A 7,500-nucleotide genomic window follows, 5' to 3' on the forward strand; every position below is an offset into this window, starting at 1 on the left:
GGCCAAGAGGGTTTTAGGACAGTCGGCGTTGGGATGGTTCCCAAAGGGCCAACTAGCCCACAAGGCTGCAGCACTAAGAGCCAGTGCAATTTTGCCTCCTAGTTTGAGAGTCATAGTCCTTCACAAAAAGACTAAGCTGTAAATGATTTCCCATTGACTGGAGAAACCATTGATAATACAGCTCTCACTTTGCTGTTGGCCCAAAGGTAAACTTACGCAAACCCAAGTACAGTGGCTGAAACTGGCCAAACAGCTTTTTTCTTCAGAGGAAAAGATGAAAAGGAGATATGGGGTCATTAATGAGGGCCCACCGTTCCATGCACGGATGTCATTCTAATTAATTAATTAATTAAGACCAGGCTTTCATCGACCAGCTGCTAAAAAGATACTGACAGGTTTTTGGTGTGTGTGTGTGTGTGTGTGTGTGTGTGTGTGTGTGTGTGTGTGTGTGTGTGTGTGTGTGTGTGTGTGTGTGTGTGTTCCCAACGCTACCCCCCCCCCACCATCTGCACAGGAAGATCTATTGAACGAGTCAGTAATAACTGATGGAGTCTGCGAGGTCAAGAAAAAAGCAATAACAAAAACAACAACAACAAAAAACAAACAAAAAAAACCCCACGCTTTTTAACTTTGTGGTTCAAAAACAAAACAAACTTGCGTGTTGTGAACAAGACCTCTGGAACATTTCAGTTAAGTCTGCGAGAAGCCCTATGTATGGCTTACTCTTTTATCCTTCAATAAAGATCATTTGGACTTGACTTCACACACACACACACACACACACACACACACACACACACACACACACACACACGAAACCTTTCATCCACCCAGAACAACAACATTTTGACGATTAAACTCTGGGGGATAGGGGGGGGGGGGGGGGGTGCGGGGGGTGAGTGTGAAGCCAGAATCGATTCTTGCCACACACATTTCAGAACAGACATGACAGTGCCGTGTGTCTGAAAGGGAAATGAAGGAAGAAACGAGCGATGAGAAATGAGCAGGAGAAAGAGGTGAAGGAGAAGGAGGAGGAGGAGGAGGAGGAGGAGGGGTGTGGGAGAGGGTACAAGGGGGATGAGAGGGGGTAGTAGAGGAGGGCGGTGGTGCCTGTTTGGGTGAGTCAATGAGTGAGTGAGTCAGCAACGATGCTATTGATGCGTTCCTCGACTATCGCTACCAATCTCCCCCCGTGAACTCCCCATCCCCCCCCCCCCCCCCCGCCCCGCCCCCCACCCCCCTCTCTCTCTCTTCCAAGTCTCTCTCTTCAGTCTCCCCCCCCCCCACTCTCTCTCTCTCTCTCTCTCTCTCTCTCTCTCTCTCTCTCTCAGACCAGTAATACAGTGCTCAAAGGGTCATCTTCTTGATAAACTGCTATGGGGGGGTTCGTCTTGCAAGTTATTTGTTGGTGCTACAACTTAGGAAAAAGAAAACCACGAGCCCTCTCTCTCTCTCTCTCTCTCTGTGATAATAATATCTGTTGGTGCTACTAAATCTAGTAGGCTGGTCGTAGTAAACTAACTGGTCATCTAGTATTCTCCTTCTTAATATGTTGTTCTCTGATATGTTCACATGAGTTTCATAATCTTCAAGGACACTTGAACCTATACTTGTCTTAATGTCCCTATGTGTACTCTGGCCTAAGGCCGATGTACATTCAACCTCTCTCTCTCTCTCTCTCTCTCTCTCTCTCCCTCTAGGATTCAGCTAGCGATAACATACTAAAACCTTTACTGTCTGTCTGTCTATATGTCTCTGTCTCTCCCCCTGATTCAGCTAGCGATAACGTACTAAATCCTTTACTGTCTGTCTGTCTGTCTATATGTCTCTGTCTCTCCCCCTGATTCAGCTAGCGATAACATACTAAAACCTTTACTGTCTGTCTGTCTATATGTCTCTGTCTCTCCCCCTGATTCAGCTAGCGATAACGTACTAAATCCTTTACTGTCTGTCTGTCTGTCTGTCTCTCTCTCCTTGAATCAGCTAGCGATAATGTACTAAAACCTTTACTGTCTGTCTGTCTGTCTGTCTCTGTCTCTCTCCCTGATTCAGCTAGCGATAACGTACTAAATCCTTTACTGTCTGTCTGTCTGTCTGTCTGTCTCTGTCTCTCTCCCTGAATCAGCTAGCGATAACGTACTAAAACCTTTACTGTCTGTCTGTCTGTTTGTCTGTCTGTCTCTCCCCCTGATTCAGCTAGCGATAACATACTAAAACCTTTACTGTCTGTCTGTCTGTCTGTCTCTCCCCCTGATTCAGCTAGCGATAACGTACTAAATCCTTTACTGTCTGTCTGTCTGTCTGTCTGTCTCTGTCTCTCTCCCTGATTCAGCTAGCGATAACGTACTAAATCCTTTACTGTCTGTCTGTCTGTCTGTCTGTCTCTGTCTCTCTCCCTGAATCAGCTAGCGATAACATACTAAAACCTTTACTGTCTGTCTGTCTATATGTCTCTGTCTCTCCCCCTGATTCAGCTAGCGATAACGTACTAAATCCTTTACTGTCTGTCTGTCTGTCTGTCTGTCTCTCTCCCCTTGATTCAGCTAGCGACAACGTAATAAAACCTTTACTGTCTGTCTGTCTGTCTGTCTGTCTGTCTCTCCCTGAATCAGCTAGCGATAACGTACTAAAACCTTTACTGTCAGTCTGTCTGTCTGTCTCTCTCTCCCTGAATCAGCTAGCGATAACGTACTAAAACCTTTACTGTCTGTCTGTCTGTTTGTCTGTCTGTCTCTCCCCTTGATTCAGCTAGCGATAACGCACTAAAACCTTTACTGTCTGTCTGTCTGTCTGTCTGTCTCTCCCCTTGATTCAGCTAGCGATAACGCACTAAAACCTTTACTGTCTGTCTGTCTGTCTGTCTCTGTCTCTCTCCCTGATTCAGCTAGCGATAACGCACTAAAAACCTTCGCCGAGTCTGCACACATGTATGCATGCATAGATCTATAGACGTCTTCTCGTATTCTCTTCAGTGCCACTGACTCTGCTGATCGAAACCAAACGTTGGCATTGCCAGCATGTCGACCGACGGTGCTAGCATCCATCCATCCCCCCCCCCCCCCCCCCCCCCCGCACCCCTTCCATACCGTTCTCTCTCTCTCTCTCTCTCTCTCCAGATACCGGTGATGTAACCCTATTCCCACTCTAGCATCAGCATCCCCCCCCCCCCCCCCGCCCCTCCCCCCCCCCACCCCCGAACAGCTGGGAACTGAAAGGCATGGCACCCGAGGCACAAAGGGTACACACACACACACACGCCCCCCACCCCTCCTCCCCAGCACCCTCCGCCCCCCCCCCCGCCCCACCCACACACAATCTGTGTCTGTCTGTCTGTCTGTCTCTCTCTTTATATATATATATATATATATATATATATATATATATATATATATATATATATATATATATATATGTCAATGTAAGGCCACCGACCTGTAGAAAGAGAGCGAAAGAGAGGGGCAGGGGGACACACACACACACACACACACACACACACACAGAGGGAGAGAGAGGGAGAGAGAGAGAAAGAGAGAGAGGGATGGGGCGGAGGGGGCGGGGGGATGTGGGGGGGGGGGAGGGGGGGGGGAGTGATCTGACAGCACAACAGACAGGTACGTAGGGAAGAAAGAAAAAGACGGGAATGGGGGAATCTGGCACATGTATAGGATGAGGCAAGAAAGGTGTGACAAAAAAAAAAAAAGAAAAAAAAAAGAAAGAAAGAAGGGGGAAAAAAAAGAAGTCGATTCCTATGTTCGTTTGACGCACGAGGGTTCATTTGTACATTTCTTGTAGATGTCTTCCACATGCGGAAAGCGTGGCAAAGATTACATGCATACATACATATATATATATATATGTGTGTGTGTGTGTGTGTGTGTGTGTGTGTGTGTGTGTCATTGCCAGAGAGGGAGCTCTAGAGGAAAGTAGAAGCTATAACTTTCAAATGATGAAGGATGGGGTGGGGGTGGGGGGTGGGGGGTGACGAGGAAGAAAGAGAGGAAGAAGGGTGGGGGTTGGAGGGACGAGGAAGAGAGAGAGGAAGAACGAGAGGAAGAAGGGTGGGGGTGGGAGGGACGAGGAAGAGAGAGAGGAAGAATGAGAGGAAGAAGGGTGGGGAGGGAGGGACGAGAAAGAGAGAGAGGAAGAACGAGAGGAAGAAGGGTGGGGGTGGGAGGGACGATGAAGAAAGATAGGAAGAATGAGAGGAAGAAAGGTGGGGAGGGAGGGACGAGGAAGAATGAGGAAGAATGAGAGGAAGAAGGGTGGGGGTGGGAGGGACGAGGAAGAGAGAGAGGAAGAATGAGAGGAAGAAGGGTGGGGGTGGGAGGGACGAGGAGGAACGAGAGGAAGAAGGGTGGGGGTGGGAGGGACGAGGAAGAAAGAGAGGAAGAACGAGAGGAAGAAGGGTGGTGGTGGGAGGGACGAGGAAGAAAGAGAGGAAGAACGAGAGGAAGAAGGGTGGGTGGTGGGAGGGACGAGGAAGAAAGAGAGGAAGAACGAGAGGAAGAAGGGTGGGGGTGGGAGGGACGAGAAAGAGAGAGAGGAAGAATGAGAGGAAGAAGGGTGGGGGTGGGAGGGACGAGGAAGAGAGAGAGGAAGAATGAGAGGAAGAAGGGTGGGGGTGGGAGGGACGAGGAAGAGAGAGAGGAAGAATGAGAGGAAGAAGGGTGGGGGTGGGAGGGACGAGGAAGAAAGATAGGAAGAATGAGAGGAAGAAAGGTGGGGTGGGAGGGACGAGGAAGAACGAGAGGAAGAAGGGTGGGGGTGGGAGGGACGAGGAAGAGAGAGAGAGGAAGAATGAGAGGTAGAAGGGTAGGGGTGGGAGGAACAAGGAAGAAAGAGAGGAAGAAGGGTGGGGGTGGGACGGATGAGGAAGAATGAGAGGAAGAATGGGGGGGGGGGAAGGGACGAGGAAGAAAGAGGAAGAAGGGTGGGGGTGGGAGGGACGAGGAAGAATGAGAGGAAGAATGGTGGGGGTGAGAGGGACGAGGAAGAAGGGTGGGGGTGGGAGGGACGAGGACGAATGAGAGGAAGAAGGGTGGGGGTGGGAGGGACGAGGAAGAACGAGAGGAAGAATGGTGGGGGTGGGAGGGACGAGGAAGAAGGGTGGGGGTGGGAGGGACGAGGAAGAAAGAGAGGAAGAAGGGTGAGGGGTGGGAGGGACGAGGAAGAATGAGAGGAAGAAGGGTGGGGGTGGGAGGGACGAGGAAGAATGAGAGGAAGAAGGGTGGGGGTGGGAGGGACGAGGAAGAGAGAGAGGAAGAATGAGAGGAAGAAGGGTGGAGGTGGGAGGGACGAGGAAGAACGAGAGGAAGAAGGGTGGGGGTGGGAGGGACGAGGAAGAATGAGAGGAAGAAGGGTGGGGGTGGGAGGAACAAGGAAGAATGAGAGGAAGAAGGGTGGGGGTGGGAGGAACAAGGAAGAATGAGAGGAAGAAGGGTGGGGGTGGGAGGAACAAGGAAGAATGAGAGGAAGAAGGGTGGGGGTGGGAGGGACGAGGAAGAACGAGAGGAAGAAGGGTGGGGGTGGGAGGGACGAGGAAGAACGAGAGGAAGAAGGGTGGGGGTGGGAGGAACGAGGAAGAACGAGAGGAAGAAGGGTGGGGGTGGGAGGGACGAGGAAGAACGAGAGGAAGAAGGGTGGGGGGTGGGAGGGACGAGGAAGAACGAGAGGAAGAAGGGTGGGGGTGGGAGGGACGAGGAAGAATGAGAGGAAGAAGAATGAGAGGAAGAATGAGAGGAAGAAGAATGAGAGGAAGAATGAGAGGAAGAAGGGTGGGGGTGGGAGGGACGAGGAAGAGAGAGAGGAAGAATGAGAGGAAGAAGGGTGGGGGTGGGAGGGACGAGGAAGAATGAGAGGAAGAAGGGTGGGGGTGGGAGGGACGAGGAAGAAAGAGAGGAAGAACGAGAGGAAGAAGGGTGGGGGTGGGAGGGACAAGGAAGAGAGAGAGGAAGAAGGGTGGGGGTGGGAGGGACGAGGAAGAATGAGAGGAAGAAGGGTGGGGGTGGGAGGGACGAGGAAGAATGAGAGGAAGAAGGGTGGGGGTGGGAGGGACGAGGAAGAATGAGAGGAAGGAGGGTGGGGGTGGGAGGGACGAGGAAGAATGAGAGGAAGAAGAATGAGAGGAAGAATGAGAGGAAGAAGAATGAGGAGGAGGAGTCGGCAGAAGCAGAAGCAGTGGCAGTCGTAGTTGTTGAGGAAGAAGAAGAAGAAGAACAACAACAACAACAACAACAAAGAAGCAAGAACAAGAACAACAGGAAATAAACAACAACAACAACAAAACCAGCAGTAGCAGCATCATCAACAACCAGAACAACAACGGCACCAAACATACAAAAGAAAAGAAAAGTATCCATTAATCTTCCAGGACTCTACATTCTGAACCCGCCCCCCCAAAAAACAACAACAACAAAAAACCAAAAAAAACAAAAACAACAAAAACAAATAGAACAAACAAACAAAACCCACAAAAAAAACCAAAAAAAACACCTCCGACACCCCCTCTCCCCTCACACACACACACACACACACACACACACACACACACACACACACACACACACACACACACATTTAATACTGTTATTTATATTTACATTGTTGTAGGTTAATACTTGTTGATATGCATATATACATATTCTCCTTCCCATGACAACTCATTCAATACACACCACAACCTCTTTAGACTTTTTTCTAAAATATACTTTTCCTCAGATACATAACATGAACTTTTTTTTTTTTTTTTTTTTTTTTTTTTACACTAATATTCACATGCATTCCCTTTCCTTTATACACTACTTTACTCCTTTCCGTCTAAAAAAACACTTATAGTGAATAGACGTTAAACTGAAGAAAACACACACACACACACACACACACACACACACACACACACACACACACACACACACACACACACACACACACACACACACACCACCCCTCTCCTCTTCACACCACACTGAAAGGTAGCATCGTGCACAAACAAAGACAACACTAAAAAGCAGCCAGCCAACCAACCAGCCAACCAACCACACAACAACAACAACAACAACGTCACCAACGACAACACACAACACGGCCATTTCCTCCACGTTCCGTTGCTTTCTCTCCTCTCTCTCTCTCTCTCTCTCTCGACACATCATATCTTCTTCACCATCTGTGTGTGTTTATGTGTGTGTGTGTGTGTGTGTGTGTGTGTGTGTGTGTGTGTGTGTGTGTGTGTGTGTTTTCTTCAGTTTAACGTCTATTCACTATAAGTGTTGTTGTTTTTTTAGACGGAAAGGAGTAAAGTAGTGTATAAAGGAAAGGGAATGCATGTGAATATTAGTGTTGGAAAAAAAAAAGAAGAAAAAAAAGTTCATGTTATGTATCAGAGGAAAAGTATATTATAAGAAAAAGTCTAAAAGAGGTTGTGGTGTGTATTGAATGAGTTGTCATGGGAAGGAGAATATGTGTATATGCATATCAACAGGCATTAACCTACAACAATGTAAA

The sequence above is a fragment of the Babylonia areolata genome, chromosome 2, assembly GCF_041734735.1.
Source record: "Babylonia areolata isolate BAREFJ2019XMU chromosome 2, ASM4173473v1, whole genome shotgun sequence".
NCBI lineage: Eukaryota > Metazoa > Mollusca > Gastropoda > Neogastropoda > Buccinidae > Babylonia > Babylonia areolata.